Raw genomic sequence first — 20,002 nt, forward strand, 5'->3', positions numbered from 1 at the left:
TAGATTAATCACTCAATCATGAGAGCCACTGGTCACACCACTGCCTACTCTACTGCCCTCTAGTGAACACTACAGACAGTAGCGAACTGCCTCCCAAGCACATAATAAACTCCAATACTTAGGGTTAAAAGCTCTTTTAGCATCACTAAATGCATACAGTGACTTCCTGCATAAAAACAGCTTCTGAAGAACTTCATATCTGATAAAGGTGACACAGGGACAGATGAACCAGAAAAGCTGCAATGCAGAGAGGCAGATGGAGGAGCAGAGAGCATTAATACGGGACAGTCATTTAGCTCTTAGACACGCACCCACAGACGGGAAGTTGATGAATGAAATTCATCTGAAATGTGACATTGAGCTGATGTAGTTAAATGTCAGTCGAGTGACTTTTAGCGAGAGTCTTTCCGAGGCGACGAGAGGAGGCCGCCCAGGCTGGCACTCGGCCTTCTTCCTTTTCACAGCTCAACTGCTTGTAATGAATCACTGGCCAACACAATATCCACTCCCCTGAAAGAGCGAGAGAGCCCCTTGAGCTTTAAAGCTGCATCCATCTGCACATAAGTCTCCTCCTGCCACCTCAACTGCAGCAAGTAAAACAAATGCGGTTGGTCATCACTGCCAGTCGTGCTTTAAGGGCCTGACGAGAAATGACTGCATGTCCCTCCCACCCTCCCCCAGCCGCTGGGCATATCTCTATTTCAATCTCTCTGTTCTGTCCCTTCCTCTCTTTCTCCCTCTCTTTGCAGTGGAGCCCAGGCAAGAAATCACTCCCATTCAGCCAAGGACACAAACTCCCATCACACACTCTCTCTCTCTCTCTCTCTCTCTCTCTCTCTCTCTCACACACACACAGAGGCACACTCTCAATATAAATATCTCTAGCGCTCTGGATAGCTCTGAGATTTATTCTGCTGCCAAGCCAGCAGAAAATTGACTTGTTTCATGGAGGCAGGCTATTGACACACTACCGTTGGGAGAGTTAGGGAGGCAGAGAGAGGGATGGATGGAAAGAGAGAGAAAGAGGGTTTGCGTCTGCATGTGTGAAAATGCGAAAGAGAGAGAGAGAGCCAGAGAGGAAGACGCGAGCCCCTCCATTACAGGATAATGTAATCATCAGTGTGGGAAATGGCGATGAGTAAAATGGTACAGCTGACATTTATATAAGAGGATATTGATGACATAAGCTGAGGAGGCAGACGTCCTCCCCTCTGCTCCTGCGGATTGATAAAGAAGCTCATTTAGCCAGTATATCATTCTTTCCCCAGAAGAGCAGCGAGAACTGCTGGGCCTGGAGCGAGGCGTGAAGGCGGGGGTAGACAGGGAGAGACGGCAGATAAATAGGCATAGATCTAACCATAACCTTTCCAGGCAACAAAAACAAAAAAAAAACACGACAAAAACTCGCAGTCTTTACGCCAGTGCTATGAGGCGACGCAGATTACTTGGGTGATGTACAACGTGGCCTTATGATACTGTCTAATCCTGAACGCTTTAATGTCAACATGAATCAAAATTGACCATAGAATTTTGAAATGCATGTTCCTGATTGCTCTCAAAGAAATTGCCTTTGTAAACTTTGTGTAAAAAAAAAAAAAAAAGAATTCGCTCTTCCTTTTCTATCCCCATGCAGGATCATGTTAAACAATAACAGACTAGTTATTTACAGTACCGGTCAAAAGTTTTTTGTTTAATTCTTTTTAAAGAAGGTTTCTTATTGTCAACAAGTGTGCATTTATTTAATGAAAAACACAGTAAATTTTTGAAATATTATATTTTAAAATAACTTTGAAATGTTATTGGTGCTCAGTTTTTAATAATTACAACTAAATACTACTATATCTGGTACTTAATGTTTTGTGGATTTTTTTCCAGGATTATTTGATTAACAGAAAGTTCAAAAGAACCATATTTATTTCAAATAGAAATCTTTTGTAACGTTATAATGTCTTTACGTTCAATTTTACTATAAACTGTGAACAGGGCCGTCGCTGGGAATTCTTGTGAAATGTAAAATAGCATTTAGGGGTGGGGGCTGGACTGGGGTTAAAATTTGTCCCTGGACAAATTGAGCCCATCCGGCAAAATCCACATCTGGCCAATCAACAAATTACCCAATTGGAGTACATAAATGAATAAATAAAATAGGACAAAAATGAATACTGATAGATATTACTGAATGCAACAAATTTAATAATGCATTTTTGTCACATGGAAAAGCACTTGACAGTAAAGCACTGATTTTGAGCTAGACTGCTGGAAAGTTACAGCTAATAAATTCTGTCATCATTTCCTCACCTTCATGTCCAAACGACTTTCTTCTGTTGAACACAAAAGAAGATTTTGTAAAATGTTCCCAAACAATTTTGGCTACCGTTGATTTCTACTGTATGGTCAAAAAGTTCTTGAATTTCTCAAATTATGTTCCACAGAAGAAAGAAATTCTGACATGATTTTAATTAAATGAAGACAATTAAATAAATACAATTTAAAATTCCCTTTAACAAACTCCCTTTAAGAACTTTATTATTTGTAAATAATAAACACATAATTTATATAAGGCACTGATATTTATCTTTAATCAGGCCCTTATTGAATCAACATTTTACTTTAATTAAAATTCATTAGAATTAAACATCTAAAAAGAAAGAAGTTCTTGCTTAGAATCCAGAGTTTAGCTGACTAGTATTAGTAGGATGGTGGTCACAAGAAGTAAAACCATGGTCCTCATTACCATGTTTATATGGTTTTTAAAATAAATAATAGGTAATAATAAACTATAAAATTTGTAATTTAAAGAAAAACTAAACATGAAGAAACTACATAACACCTTCTATAAAAGTAAAATATTCCCCATTATGTAATAATAGTAACATTTATTTAAAAAATAAAAAAAAATAAAAAAAATAACATTTCTGCCAACACATAGGCTATTTGTAGTGTTAATAACTTCAAGTTAAATTACTATGCTGCTGAATTGACAAGCCTATTGGGTTTTTCCAATATACCTCATTGTCATGGCTGTTTTCAGCCAGCATCACTACAGAACCTTAAATGTTCTCATATCACACGACTGTATAACAATTCTGTGTCACATCCATAGACTGTATAAAAACACATCTGACTCGCTCGTTTCGGCGATCGGCCCACTACTTGAATGGAATGTCCCGGTGCTCCCGATGGCCAGTAGGTGATCACGGGCCCCCCAGACCTCTGGGCTCTACGCACTCTGTCACCCTTTTCCCCCCACTAGCGACGCCCCTGTATGTGAATAAATAATTTATTATGCTACTTATTCAAATTTATGAATGGTAGTGCATCATGTTTTTCACAAAAATAATAATCGGCAAAAAAAAAGACTGGAGTAATGGCTGCTGAAAATCCAGCTTTTCCGTTACAGGAATGAACTACATCCAAATTAATTCAAATAAAAAAGAATGAATAATAATATTTCACACTATTGCTGTTTTACTGTTTTTTTTTTGATCAAATAAATGCAGCCTTGGTGAGCATAAGTGACTTCTGCTCAAAGCAAATCAAATCCCATGCTATATTTTTATCTTGAATACCATTTCAGTCAGAAATATGTCTGGTTATGGAAGTAAAATAAGTTTGCATGTTCAAAAATAGAGCACGCACACACTTTTTGTACATTTGGAAATAAGAAAGTGAAAGAAACAGAGGGTGTGGGAGAGAAAAGTAAAGAGTGAGGAGAAAGAGGAAGCATTTTTCCCTCTGGCCCGGTTTAAAAGAAGAGTGGAGAACAGAGGATGGCAAAAGATGGTGAGGTGAGCATGAATTTTTCCTTGAATCAGCATTCGCTCAGCCGAGAGCGGAGAAGTGCAGGACTATAATTTAGCCTGGGCACAGCTCAAGGCTCATGTCAACCCTAAACAGACACCCTGGTTGATCATTTGAGAGGCGCTACGCCCAGCAACTTCTCATTAGATGCACTAAATCAGTGTAGAATTATAATAGCATGCACCAGGAACTTTAGAACAGACCAAACGCTAAAGGCTGGTGGGTCAAATGTGCATTCTTCAGTTTCTTTTTTCTAGATGTGTTTTTGAAACCCTTCTGATTTCATTCACTAAACGGCTCGAGCATTTAACCTGCTTAAAGTCATGTTCCGTATCAAATCCATGGAAAATTCTGGAGGAGCTCCACAGTATGGGGTCTCAGACAAACCTATGAGCCCATGAGTCTTTGTGAAGACATACTGCCTACAGCAATACTAATACATGCTTCACACCTGATGAAGTCACCAAATCAGAAATTACATACAATACAAACAAATATATATTATAAATATGTAAGTCTGGGGTAAATTTTTGAAAACTCTCTTGTGCTCAGTAAAAACAGTAACATTGTGAAAATGAGTGTTTTCTACTTTAACATATTATAAATGTAATTTATTCCTGTGTTGGCAAAGGTGAATATTCAGTAGCCATTACTCTAGTCTTAGGTGTCAGAAATCATTGCTGATGTGGTGCTCAAAAAACATTTCTTATTAATATCAGTTTTGAAAACAGCTGTGCTGCTTAATATTTTTCATGGAAACTGGAACATGGATTTTTTTTTTATTAATATAAACCACAAAAGAATGCATTTCTTCTGAAAAAGCATTTATTTGAAATAGAAATATTCTGTAACATTTTTTGATCAATTAGATGTGTCCTTTCTAAATAAAAATATTAATTTATAAAAAAAAAAACATGAATGTTTTAAACATTTTGAATTTACAACTAGATTGGCAATCAGTCTAACTGCACAAAATTCATTGATCAGATTAAAGATTACAAAATTAAAAAATTACACGAAAATGGCAAAATTGCAAATTTCTCAGTAGTATGAAATCATGCATTCATACCTTACGACAAGGACATCATGAAACATTATTTTGGTATACTTGGTGCAATAAGAGATATAAGACCAAAGAAAAACAAAATATACTGTTTAACAATTATGTAGTTCTGTACATTAGTGTTTGACAGAATAGTCTATCAGTATAGCTTTTACTTTTGCACAACATGAGGTGGATCTCAACAGAATTTGCACTTTAAAGCCGATGATCTGCGGATTTTGACGGGACTGACCAAAATCAAAATGCTCAAACATCCCTCTCGGGTTGAATATGTATGATGCTTCTGAGTGAACTGAAAGTTAATGGTAAGTGTGTAAACATGGTCACTTTACTATGACAAAGTAAAAACACACTCTACTCCAAAGCTAATACGGTATCAAATGCTCATGCATTCAGGCCACTTTCCCCATGGAATACTCCCCTGCAAAAAGCCACCAGGACAGATTCCGGCAGTGCACCTTTCAAACGACCTCAGGTTTCCATCAGAGTGGCCGGTGCGTGGCCACAGTGTTGCCACAGAGGCTTGACCTTTAGCTGCCTTTGTTGTAATTCAATAAGAGGCTCAGGGCTGACACCCTAACCCAACACGGGGTGCAACACAACCCCGCAACACCTCTAACAGGCGTAACCGCACCTCTCTCATACCTAATCACAGATAACTCAAATTTATTGAACCCCCTTTTCCTCTGTTTGTCTATAGAATTTCCACGGGGCCATGGATGACATTTCACATGAATATAATTAATGAGTGCAAAGCTTCCGATGTCATAGAAGACATCTGATTAAGTCTGCATTTGAAGCAGATTTAAAACAGCATATGATCTAAATCTGAAAAATTTTGCTTGAGAAAAAAAAAAAAGTTTAATAACATTTTCTGTGAAGCTGCTTTGAAACAATATGTATTGTGTAAAGTGCTATACAACAAACAAAAACACAAAAAACTCTCTCCCCCCCACACACACACACACTCACACACACTTTTTGGCTATATATTTATATACGTGTGTATGTGTGACCCTGAACCACAAAATTAAGTTGCACAGAGATATTTGTAGCAATAGCCAAAAATACATTGTATGGGTCAAAATTGTAGATTTTTCTTTTATGCCAAAAATCATTAGAATATTAAGTAAAGATCATGTTCCATGAAGATATTTTGTAAATTTCCTAACATAAATATCTAAAAATTAGATTTTTGATTAGTTATATGCACTGCTAAGACCTTCATTTGGACAACTTTAAAGGCGATTTTCTCAATATTTAGATTTTTTTGTACCCTCATATTCCAGATTTTAAAATAGTTGGATCTTGAGCAAATATTGTCCAAACAAACCATACATTAATGGAAAGTTTATTTATTCAGCTTTCAGATGATGTATAAATCTCAGTTTCGAAAAATTGACACTTAAGACTGGTTTTGTGGTCCAGGGTCACACACATACACACACACACATTATTTAATATAAGGCCAGTTATTTTGGATTTAAAGGAAGATGGACAGATTAAATTAATTTTATTTTTAAATTTTTTTAGTCTGCCAATATATCCATTTCTCCAGAACTTAAAGTTGAAACTATTTTTATATTACTATTTAGCTATTACTTTATATACTTTTTAACATTTTTAAATTTAAGTAACTACATAACTTCACATATTGGCAGGTTAAATAAGAGAAACATGAATCTATAAATAAAAGTAATCATCAAGTAAGCCATTAGTTAACATTAACAATGATTAATCCAATTATCAAATTAAACCATGCACACATAACATTTGCTGTCTGTATTTAACTGGCAAGTTTTTAGAAAGAATTTGCCTTTAAAAACAAAAGCACAGCATCAAATTTGTCAAAGGAATTCATCCATGTTCCTCAGTTCAGCACCAGACATCTTTCTCCTGACATGTGTCATCTAATCTGTCATAAACCCTTTCCCTGGGTACAATAATTCTTCCATTACTTTCATTTCATTCTGTATTAAGACCACAGAGTCACACATCATGTTGTGAGGTCAAAGCCCTTACACTGATGGACTCCAGATATTAAACTACACATCTAGAAGGATCACTGAAACAGCTCAGCTTTGGTATTTTTAATGGTGAATTGTGTCCACTAATGTGCTCCTACAACCTTAATAATTCCCTTGTGTTTCTGGATAACACAAGAATAATAAAAAGGTGTTAGTTTCAGTATAGACTGTGTTACAGCCGATTTTCTATATGTTTCTTGGTGTTGGATCAGCTGCTGTGGTGAGGCCTCAGGGTTAGTCCTGACTGATAATGTGGGTGCAGGAACTGTGCCATATTGACCTTGCTGTTGGGTTTGGGGGGTTTTAAGCACTGCAAGGTCGACGGCTTACACCAGATCAAACATCCAGATGGGCTAAAAGAGAAAGGCAAACTGCCACAGTCTAGAATGAGTCACTGAAACAGATCTCTGATGCTCTGTTTGCCCAAAGAGGAGTCGCAACTTCTGTGATTTTGTTCAACTGACCCCTATTAACCTCTGGACACAGAACAGACCTTTCTCACTCTGAGAGAGATCCAGCAAGCTGGGAGATCCCCTCTCATTCAAGTTTTGACTCTGATTCTTAACAAATCAATCTGAAACAACCACTCTGTCAAAGTGCTTCTCTTTCCACCTTAATGTGAAAATACAGATTGAATAACTGCATTCACTTCATTAATTTCTGGCAATTCCTAAAAAGTTATAACATAAAAAGTTATGACATAAAATGTTGAAATTATGACAGCCACAACTGAGATAAAACGTCATAAATATGAGATACTAAGTCATAATGATGAGATAAAACATCAAAATTATGACAGTCAAAACTGAGGTAAAAAGTCTGAATATGACTTAAGTAAAACATTTTGCCAAAAGCATAACTATAAAAGTTAAAATCGACAAATTATGCTAAAAAAAAAATTAAAAATAAAAAAAAATTATAAGATACCAAGTCATAAATATAAAATGAAACAAAAATTATGGCAGTCAAAAAAAAAGCCATAATTATGATGCAAGTCAAATTTATGAAATATAGCCATAATTATGACATTAAAAGTCAAATTATGACAAAAATTCTAAAGTGCAAAATGATGAAATACTATGACTTTTTATGTCCAAATTATGACCTTTGTCTCGTAGGTTAGACGTTTCTCGCAATTATAATTTAGCAACTTATGAATTTGATTTATGATGTCATAATGATTTACCATAGCATGACTTTTCCCCTATATTGTAGAAATGGGCTTCTATACATTTTACTCTTTTTGATGAATTTAAAAACATATCAGTGCAGGTTATGACTTTAGATTTTACATTTAAATTATTTAAAATATATAATTTTTTTATTTAGAAATGTTTTAAATTAAACATATGTGTGTGTGTGTGTGTGTGCACGCACATGCATGTTTAATATATTATATATATGCGCACACACACACACAAACACAGTCTTTCTTCTTGCACACACATCCAAATGCCATATCTGCCATATATTTTACCACGTCAGATGTTATCACATGAAGGCCCTGCTGTTCAGCCTTTCAATCAATTGCGTTAATACTGTCACGTAACAATTGCTACAGATATCCAGCTTCACTGCTGATCAACACACCAAGGCCATGAGGAGGGTGTCCAACATGTGTGTCACACAACAGGTGCTGGATTTCTCCATCAGCCCAGAACCGAGACAAACGCAGAGGCTGCACAAAACAACAGGAGAAGAAAGAGACTGAACACACGCAATGGACATTCCCATCTCTTCCCCTAAAATACTATCATTTATAATAGGTGCTGCAAATCTATGTAACACAGTTGTCTCATAATATTTTTCCGACATAAATAACTACACCACCACAGTCTACATAAAAAACATTGCACTTTCAGACTACTGAAGATAATAAAGCTGCTTATTCTAATAAACAGTAGGACCATTTGTCTTGCATCAGATAATCACAAAGTCGTCTACCCTAAGGTGACAACGGCTACCATCTCATTTTGATCTCCATAAATTGCTGTCAAGAAATGGATACTGTATGCTTCACATAAGCCAGAGGGGAAGCCACATGCACAAACATTTTTCTTGGTAAAAATCCTGTCACTCAGTTTTATGAGTTGACCCGTTCGGAGTGAGAGGAGATTAGCAGGGGTCAGAGGGCACCGGTGCTAGATTCTGACACCCGCAATGCATTCTGGACACTTGTTAAGAACACAGACGTGGGATGCGAGACAAGCCACGGAGACGCAAAATAGAAATAACATGTAAGCGGATAGCAAATGACGACTTTGCCCGGTACCACCCGCTCACATTCTTTTACGATCATTTACGGCTGAGGATTTATCCGGAATGCATTATAAATCCAGTGTAATGTTATATGTGTAATATTAATGATTTTTGTCACACAATAGCTGAGGAATGGGCAGGTTTACGTCACACCTCAGGCAGGATAATTAGCATTTTCTCCTAAATAAAGTTATTTCCCGCTACTGTTTCGCATTGTATTTGTCTGCACTGATAAGACACAACGTCAGCATAAACAACATCTTTTATGGGGATTTAAATGACACAAGCAGAGCTGAATTTACTGTTGTTATTGCAGCCTCTCACCTCAAACAGAACAACACTGGCAGCAAATGTACTGAAATATTGCCCTTCCTTTGTTTGCCAAGCACTTTGCCATGGATGCGTACCCTCTCGCTCCCTCTCTCTCTCTGTCACTCATAAAAAATCATATTTAGATCCTTATTCCTCCTTCTTAGCATATTTATGAGAGGACCTGGTGGGTATTTTTCCTCCTTTATGACACGATCCAGAGACAAGGAGTTAAGCTCATCGCCCCAAACCAGCGATCAGCCCAGCACTCTAGCATAACTGTCTCTGGCGTTCTCCATCCATTACCCAGACTTAGCGAAGGGCCACTGCTGCTCTATTCCAGCATCAACTCTCTCTCTCTCTCTTCGCATTAACTATTCAGATCAGCTTGACGCACAGGCGCTCATCTCCATACCCCGAGCCATGTTATTATCTCGTCTCTCGCCTCTTTCGTCGCTGCTGATCGGCCCTTCTGCAATAACGGGCGTTGTGAATTATTCAGGCCTAGTTAGGCGCAGAGCTCACCCTGACGCAAAACTCGCATCATGAAGTCCATCCATCTCTGTGCTGAAATATAGCTGCCAACAGCCTCTCCAAGCCCAGCGTCTTCAATCACACAGTCGCTTCTGTCACACCACGGCAGGCAGCACTTTACTCAACCTCAGACTGGACAAAAGAGCTCCCATCAGGACCCTATAAACATACACTGACATGCATAGCCTACCATGTGTTATTTACATTCATTTAGTTTAATCTATCATTCATGTGGCTCAAACAATAAAGCACAGTGCTAGCAACACCAAGGTTATGGGTTCAAATCCCAAGGACAGAAATGATATGCCCTGAATGAAACAAAAGTCACTTTGAGCATCTAAAAGCATCCAAAAATGCATATTCTAAATTATCAATGAAAAACAGTAATTTTCTTGTTAAACTATATATATAGTTAGACTACTATATATATATATAATGTAGTTTAACGAGAAGGAAAAACACACACACACACACACACACACACACATATATATATATATATATATATATATATATATATATATATAAAATACACACACACCAGTGTTTTTTTTTTTTTTCTTTTCTTTATTTAAATTATATTTAAACCCAATATTTAGGGTCTGTTTATGCAGAAATCATGCACAAACCCAAATGCACAAACACACACACATACAAAGAGAACAAACAAAAATAAAATCCCTCTTCTCTAAGTCATTTTATTAAATTACAGAAGCCTTTTGTAAAGGAGCAGCCACCCGGGATAAACAATGTCAAGAACTTCAGCCTTTAGACACAAGTCTATTTCCTGAAAGCTTTAGGGTTATTAGGCACTCATAATGAAGCTAATTAACAGGCTCAATTATTTTGTACGAAAGCTCATCAAAGAAACAATTGTGAGATGGAAACAGGCAAAACTGTTTTCTAAATCAATGAATGTGTCATTAACATCCAGTAAATTAAGTAATTTATCAGACGCTACAAAACAGGGGCAAGTATTTACACTAGATCGTGAGGACACACATGAACACAAATTAATATAACAAGATCTCAAATGACATAAATAAACCATGTTAGGTCTTTTGCATCTGAATTGTGTGATTTCACAATGGAAAGCATGGAAGGTAGAGGAATCACACACACACACACACACACCTAATTTTGGGATACATACCTTTGCTTGCCGTTCTTCATGCTACTATTACTGGTCATGCATGGACACAGTGTCATTCCATTGATCAGATTTGAAACTGATTGAATGCAGTGAGGAAATGTACACCTTCAACTGAGCCTTAAAACTAAAACAAAAACCTACAAAATAAAAAAATAAAGAATGCATTTAAAAACACAAGCACTTAAAAAGAGGTTCTAAAGATATATATTTTGGTCAGATATATATCAAGAGAATGTCTGAAGAACATTTCAAAATTCCAAGCAAGTTTCAAATTTCCATATTTCAAAACAACATCACACACAGTCATGTTGTTTGTCTGTTTATTTATTAAAGCTGCTACAACTTTCAGTTTTTGTTTCTGACATATCTTTACAAATGATCCTGGTGTCTGGAGCTTCTCGTTTTCAACATCAATTCACAATGCATTAATCCCAAAATGAGAAACTTCACCAAAAAAAATAAAAATAAAAAGTTTAGTTATGAAAAATATTAATTGTTGTATAAGAAAAATATGCATGATAAACACAAGCATGATGCATTTCTTGTGTACTCAGCATATGCAATTTTTAAATTTTATCAGATAAATATTAATGTGATATTTATAAATTAAAATAGCATACACTAATTGTTGCATATATACCTAATGATTAATACTAAAGAACAGCATGTGTGTATTTAATATGTAGTTATTTTTCTGTAGCAGGTTATTATATACATTATTATTTGTCTTGCATGAATTATTAACATGCAGTGTTTAACATGGTCACTAATGTATAACATTTTAATATCAATCAAATGCTCACTCAGAATTGTTGTATGAAAAATAAAATGAATGTGACCTTTCTTTAATTCACATTTCACAAAGCAACATCCAAAATATTAAAAGTACAAATGTACAAAGACATTTTAGGTTAAAATATTACACTACTTATGAAGTATAATTCCCATAACTTGCCATTTCTTGTTATATTTTGGGGAGGACATTAAAAAAAAAAAAAAAAAACAAAAATAATACTAAACAAAAAAAAAAAATATATTCACCACCAAAAATGATAAAACTGATTTTTCCAGTATACTGTAAAGTTTGGCATGAGTAGGTTATATTCACAGATTTTAAAATGACTGACAGGCACATTGTGTGTTCTCCTAAAACATGACCAAACCAGAGTTACTTGCGATTTGGACATATAAAACAAGAAACAATAGCAAAGACAAACTTTGTTCAACTTTGTGAGTTGTCTGAGCCTGTAGCAGCCTTATGTATGCACATAAACATCTTCGTTCTGGGATCAGCCATGGGAATGTAAGCTCATCCGATTTGCTCCAGCAGGTGGGGACTGCTGGCCTCAGCATTTTCCCCAACCGAGACTCACTTTCTGGGGCACAATCCCTCAAAGCGTGTTCACTGCACCACACCCATACAGACACACCGACTCTCGCACGCACACAGATTTTGTCCTCCTAAAGAACGCTTTCTCTGGTGTAAAATGTCTCGCTGTCTGTGCTAACCGGTCCACATGGACAGACCACACATATTTAACACATCAACAGGAACAGAAAGTCGCTCCAGAATTATGCGGTCATCATTTCCACAAGCCGAGCATGACCGGTTCTGAATGTGCCGCAGTTAGACCATATCATGTTCAATTGACACCTCAGCTCTCAGTGACGAACAAATTTCGGAATTTCTTGTTCAAAGGTTGTTTTGAGCAACCCGTTTTTCAACACCTAACACTTATTACATTATTTTATGGCTCTCCAGAATTCTTGATTCTGATATAGCGTACTGATAATTTAATCTCACCATTGCATTAAACTGCAGACTCACTTACACATGTCTTATACAAATGCAACTTTTATACAAATATAACTAGTGCCTGGTGCCAACTGAGAACTGCTGCATCTCAGTTATTGACTGTAGTGAAAATGATTTTAGAGATGCTTCATTTGTAATATTACTGTAATATTGTTTCCTCTTGTTGCTAGTCAGATTGTTTTGAACGTAATGGACTATTTTATGGACCTTAGTCAGGGTAGTGCCATATTTAATTTTTGCCAGTAATGAAACAATCCTTTAACTGTTCTTTAACAACACACCAATTGCTCAAATGATGAAGGAAAAAAAACTTTCAGTAAACAAAAACTCCATAAAAGCTATGAGTTGTAAAAGTTATGCCATCTAAGAGCTTTGCATCGTGTGTGCTGTTGTAAAAATTTCTAGTCATGTTAAGTTCAATGTGGTATCAACCCTGACTAAGGTCTATTCTAAGCAAAAGCTTGAAGGTAATAGACATGTAAACACAATAATTCACTGTCAGCATGCAACTGTTTTTAAATCGTATTGGTCATTTCTTGATCAACCTTTTAAATGAAACTCTAAACCTCAAAAGTACATATATTTTTTTCTCTGGCTAGGCACAAATCAAAAGTCTGATTGCTTAGATTGCTCCTCTTTCAAATAGTAAAGAACTGGGCCTTCAAACAAAGCTCACCTTATTAAAGTGTTCAACGGTCCTGGTGGAGCAGATAGAGACTTGTGACGTGGGATATCATTCTCTTTTCCTCCTTGCCCAAATATGCACTGCAAACAGATGCCGTTGAAACACAAAGTAGGAAATACACAAAAAATAAGTGCTACAACACACCAATGCACACTTCTATCCCTCATTAGCCATTCAAATCCAATGAGAGCAAAGAATCAGGGGTAAACAGGTGACAAAAACTGCTGACTGTATTCTCGAGGAACAGCGTATAACTCGGCCTGCAATGAGACAATGTAGCTCTAATGGGCTTTATTTATACACACTTTGATGCTACGAATTCCAGGTGCACCGTTTAATATAATATGTATAACTTATTTATTTTGTTGGTTAAATCACAGACAAACTACAATAAATCCTTTGAATATTCTGTCTGTAAGTATGCATCAGTGCATCCAGTGATATTACTGTAACTTTAAAGTGATATCTATTTGTCTGCGGCATCTCTTTCTATGGTTGAAGGGTAATGGATAAGGGTTAATCAATGCATCTTCGTCTGACAGACGCTGGGCTGGTCAAGCAGGCATTACCCGGCCTCATCACTAACATAATGAGCCATTTCCACCTTATGATTTACTTCTACCCGCCTGCCTCCTTTTCTTCTCTCCTCTCAATGCTTTTTCTCTTCCACAGAGCAATTTATTCATAAATATGAAAAGCCTCTTCAGAGTCAGCATTTTTCTCGTACAGTAATTTTGAGGCATGTCCAGGGGAGTTCCTCTTTAAATGATGCAGTGTTCTCCTCAGTGGCAGAATCTCTGACTTGGCACTGTGGTTTCAGCTGATTAGGGGGAAACGACTGTGGCTAGTGTCATACTATTTACTGTCTCATCTTTATTTCTGTAGCAGTACCCAAGTCCTGTTGGTGCGTGAATGCACGCTGTGCAAATATAGGAGCTCACACAGCAAAGAGGTTTATAACTAACTCAGGGGTAGTTAGGTAGTTAAAGGGAAAGTTCATTCAAAAATTAAAATTGCATCGTCATTTACTCACCCTCATGTTGCTCCCTCACATTCTCATGCAGAAAGCTAAAGGAGAACTTTAGTAAAATGTTCTTGCTTCTCTTTTCCCTACAGAATCAATGACTGGAGAAAGACAATGTCAAGCTGCAAAGACGTAAAAAAAAAAAAAGCCTGTTACAAGAGTCATCTGAAACCATACGGTAGTTTTATGTAATAAAAAGCCTGACATTTAAGCTCTACTGAAAGCAATAAATTCAGCTTTGCCATCCCTGGAATAATTAGCATTTTAAAATAATATCGATTTTTAATTGAATAATATTTTACAATATTATTGTTTTTTAACTCTATTTTGATGCAGTCTTGGTGAGGATGAGATAAACATTAAAAAAAACTAAGAAATCTTACTTATTTCAAACCTGATATGATGCTAAACGATAAACAATTAAACGACTTAACATGCAACTTGAAACACTGTTCTAATATACATAACTGAAAATATTACATCAGAAATAGAATAACAGAAATAAAATGTTATTAAATGTGATGCTTTACATCTCTACTTCTCATAGCGAACTTTATTGTTTTGTTGAATATAACTTTAGATTGACTGCTTTTTAAAATTTATTTATAGTGATACTTTGGTTGCAAAAACATAACTTTTGTAGTATTTTACTTGGATCTGTTAAATCAAATATAAATTTCCACAGTATACATAAAGTAAAAGTAATTTACAGCTAAACCAATAAACATATTTTAACTATAATGTTTTAACATTATTTTCCCGTTTAAATTTAGAGGGGGAGAAAGGAACAATTTTACACAACTTGTTAACATCTAAAAAACTATGAATAATATGATCATTTTAAAGTCCACCGAGGTCAATGGAGTTGTTATTTGCATAAACCTCATAGACTGAAAATGGGCATCAATTTTTTTTTTACTGCACAGCACACATGGCCAAGTACGCAGTCCTAAACTCCAGGCTAAGTTTATAGTGTTCTGTGCAGCAGATGAAGTGGCAGTCAGGCAGGCCTGTTTCTCTTCTTCAGTGCTGAACTAAAAGTGAACTCACTCTGCTATATATAAATACAGCTTTGCAGCCAATCAGTGGCGTGGCTCCGGGGCATCATCTTGCTGCACTGACTTTCCCATTACGATAATGTGAATCTCTCGCTCAGCCTCATAATACTGGCAAGCGTGGATAAAATACTGTCTCCCCTCTGCTCCACGCCGGCCTGCTCCCGCTCCTGCCACACACACTGAGAGAGTGTCTGTGCATACTAATGAATTTGTGCTTCAGGGCCTTGGGACTGGCAGCATGGCACTGTGCAGGTATTTCCTATAGGGGGCGCAATATAAAGCTGAGAGCCATGAAGTCAGAAGTTGTGTACAGTAGTGGGATGTGGGTCACTTTTTACAGTGTATAAGTGAAAGACATAATGCTTCTGTGTGCTGGCTCCTTCTGTAACAAAATTCATTTTCCTAATCAGCATTTTTGTCCTTTTTTTTTTTTTTAGGAAAAACACCTATACAACACAAGATAAAGATTCAAGAAGTGTTTATTTTACTTTATTTTATTTTACTTTCTTCATTGGCATATTTTTTCTTGTTTTAAGCATAAGACTCAAATAATTATACTTTTGCTTAAAACAAGACATACATGATATACATGTAAAAAAGATCTTAATATGCAGTTTTGTTTAAATTTATCTTAAAACAAGATTTATTTACTTAAAGAAAACTAAATTATTAAGTTTAAGTAAAAATTAAGTAAATTACCAAAACATACTAAAACATACTATTATATTTTTATTTTTAAATTGAAAATAAGTCTTTATTTTCCTTACTGCATTAGCACACATTTTTCTTGTTTACAGCATAAGCCTCAAATTGTTATATTCTTGCTTAAAACAGGAAAAGATATTTCTTATTCAAAATAATCTGATAAAAACCTAATATGCAATTTTGCTTAGATTAAACATCTGTAGAGCAAGATTGATTAATTTGAAAAGCAAAACTGCACATGATGAATATTTAGTTAAAGAATTTTAAAGAAGTTTCTTATTGCATTGGATATGTCTTATTGTTCTTGTTTAAAGCATAATCCTCAAATGGTTATATTTTTTGTATATATTTCTTGATAACGTGTACCTAGTTGTGAAGCTATTTAGGTGGGAAACAACACGCACACAAAGTGCACAAAGTGTAAATGAAAGGAAGAATAATACTTTCTGTTCACTAACAATTACATAAAAGAAATCAACAATTGCATAACATCAATTCATAGTATAAATTACATAACCCTACTTCATTATACAGACTGTTATCCTACTTGTATTACTTACATTTTTATTTATATACTGTAGGTCGTTACGGAAAGTGCAGTTAATCAAAACCAAATCTTTTTTTTTTTACAAAAAAAGAGCAACAGTTTTCATTTGTCTCCATAATGTCTTCCAGAAATGTGAAAGCCTAAAACAAAAGTGCCTGTGACAGCAACATCATGATGCTGCAACACGTTACCTGGTCACCTGTACCAACCCATACACTCACACACAGAGAAACCCAGATACACACACACTGCTGCAGTGGGGGTGGAGCCGGGGGACTTGTGGAGCATGAACGGAAAACATGAAAAGAGCATTTTGATGGGGACACTCTGTTTGCCATTTCTAATTTGTAGGCGGGGGACGAGAATGGGGCGATCACAGCGTGATTCATATTAAAAGTCAATTGGCCTTCAAATTCCTCGGGTCTCCCAAAGTCACTACTGGTGAGAAGGAAATGAGTCTTAATGGAGTGGCAGTGCCACAATAAAATATCGGAAATTGAATCTGACCACAAAACTCAATGGTCCAGGCACAGCACCTGAACGACTGACCATTACAGATATGAGATTCTTTCTTTTCGAACCATTTTTTCCTTATCTATTATTTGGCTATACGGATGTCCTCCGATTCTCTAAAAGTCCTTTAGTGTCCACCTTTCCTCTCCTGCCTGAACATCGGAGCACTTAGCAGTAATCTGTTTCGGCCTCACTTTTAATTTCTCGCATGTCTGCCTGCGCTCTGAGTGCTGGGGTAACTGGGTAGGCAATACAAAGCAAAAGGCCATAAAACCCTCCTGCTGTGTGAGATATATTAACTTTAACCTCGTGGTAATTACCAAAAACTATTTAAAACCAACTTTTCCATTTAGGCTGCTTTCTGCTAGGTTTCTCGTGACAACTGCCCATGTTTTAAAAGACTATAAACTGACAGGATCGAGGAATCACAAAGATTCATAAGCGGACATGCAGATGATCATGTTAAACTGTCAGTTTATTTAACTCGTATGTAAGTCATAGAACTTGGCCTGTATATTCGGAGCACTTAAATTAGAAAATATCACGATGCAGTCCTTCATATATGATGGTAATTTAATGTTAGGCAGACCTAACTTTAAACCTATAAAGCCTACTGTATCATATTTGATACATGAATTTCTAAGGCCTCTAAATGATCAACAATCAAAACTTTGCTGAAAAAAAAAGCCTGCTGTAGGTCGCGGTACAGTTAATTGTTTATTAATTTAATAAAATAGACATAAGAATAACTGCTATCAATACTGAACATCTAAATTAACATTTACTGAACTAAAGCAATATTTATCTGATTATCCATACACTATTCATGGTAACATGTATCAAACATGATACATTAGGCTTTTCAGGAATGTTTATTTGCACGTTTATATCTCTCAATAATCACTGTTATTGCATTGCATTTTAAGTAGTTTCCACAATCAAAGCTTTGATCTTAAAATGAAGGATTTAATTATAATTTTACTAAGAAATATTTTTTTGATTTATTATTGATTATTTATTATTTACAAGCAGAATTTAGTCTCACTTTCTATATAAATAACACCTGTACTATTTTGCATATTTTTGCTCATTTTGGGGGAAAAAAAAGTGGGTGTTTTCCTCCTCAAGTGTGAGCACTATATTCTCACTATATTATAATATGGGCCATAAAAGCCTCTTATATCAAATATAATAGAAAACATAAATCACATTAGCAAACTTTTAGTTTATTCTTCTTATATATATATATATATTTTTTTTAAGTGTTATATTTTAAAAAATCATAACATTATATCATTTGTCAAGCTTTGCAGGGTTAAATATGTTTTTGAGGGAATATCTGCATTTTAGAGCACGTATAATGACTGCAAAGAGCATATCAAAAATGGTCTGTGGAGAACAGATCAAGGTAGTTGAATCTAAAATAAACTGAACATTATTTAAAAAAAAAAAAAAACTACAGAATGCCTTTTCAGAGGATTAGGGAAAGGTGTGAGAAACATGCCTAATCCTGACACAAGCACACATTGCCCTCTTCAGGCCTGGCTGTGTAAGATGACCCGGCTCATTTGTCATCCTGGCTGGAGGAAATCCAAACAGCTCAATATCATGTTTAACTAATCAGACAAGAGAATCTATTTAATGACAGCCTTGAGACATGAGATAAATGTTAGCCACTCACTTAGTCAATTCAAACTGCCTGAACACTCAATCAGGATATAATCTACGATTCGGAACTAATAGCCAGAATATAGTGGTTTATTTTGTAAACACGCTACTCATTTTGCTGAGCTTGTTAAGCCTGCTCATTTTAAGTCTAAAATGACTTTGGCTTCAACTACATGTGTAAAGATAACTCGCCATCCCTCTGTGCCACCCTGTACTCCCTCCTCCTTCCTTTTCTCTGTATTCATCTCCATGACAGATGCAGAGTGAAGCCTGAGGCTGCAGTTAAGAATATGTGATGCAGAGATTCTTTATTAACATTTCATTCCCATTCCCTACACGACATAAATTAGATGGGACGTTAAAGGCTGTCAGCTGTGGCGATCTGTCACAGAGTCTTAGCTCTGTCCGTCGGCTGTCCCCTGACTTCTGCAATGTCTGCCACCGCCAAGCTGATAAGCTCACAGCCTTCATTGTAAAAAAAAAGCACTGTAGAGCCACAAAATATGAACAAGCTCTAATTCGGCATCTTTTCCGGACCCTGCTTACAGATTCGACCCTCTTACCTCTGGTGCAACTCGATTAGAAGTGCTATCTGTTGTGTGCGTGTGCTCGTGGAGAGAGATCTGAGATGTGTCTTATGGCTAGCTCAACGCTAATGTATTCATCATTAATCTTATCAGCGCTGCCTTTCCACATCATTTCAGGGCAGTAGCACGATTTTTATCTCTAATTTGATGGTAATGAACCCATCAGCATGGAGTGGTTGATGAATAAGATGAAAAATGGAATTCATATTCACTTTGGACAAGCCACATCTTCTTATCTCATTAGAAAAACTGA

General features: G+C 36.1%; 1 long non-coding RNA gene across 1 annotated transcript in view; it reads right to left on the bottom strand.

The window, feature by feature from the left end:
• LOC109074815 overlaps window positions 1-20,002 on the bottom strand; it is a 70,622-nt gene that overhangs the window by 30,044 nt on the left and 20,576 nt on the right. The window contains exons 5-7 of the long non-coding RNA XR_006156280.1: window positions 14,681-14,793; window positions 13,639-13,727; window positions 11,147-11,283 (exon numbers count right to left, since the gene is read on the bottom strand). This is a non-coding gene — a long non-coding RNA (uncharacterized LOC109074815). The remainder of the gene's footprint in view (window positions 1-11,146; window positions 11,284-13,638; window positions 13,728-14,680; window positions 14,794-20,002) is intronic.

Source organism: Cyprinus carpio, chromosome B13, assembly GCF_018340385.1.
Source record: "Cyprinus carpio isolate SPL01 chromosome B13, ASM1834038v1, whole genome shotgun sequence".
Lineage (NCBI taxonomy): Eukaryota > Metazoa > Chordata > Actinopteri > Cypriniformes > Cyprinidae > Cyprinus > Cyprinus carpio.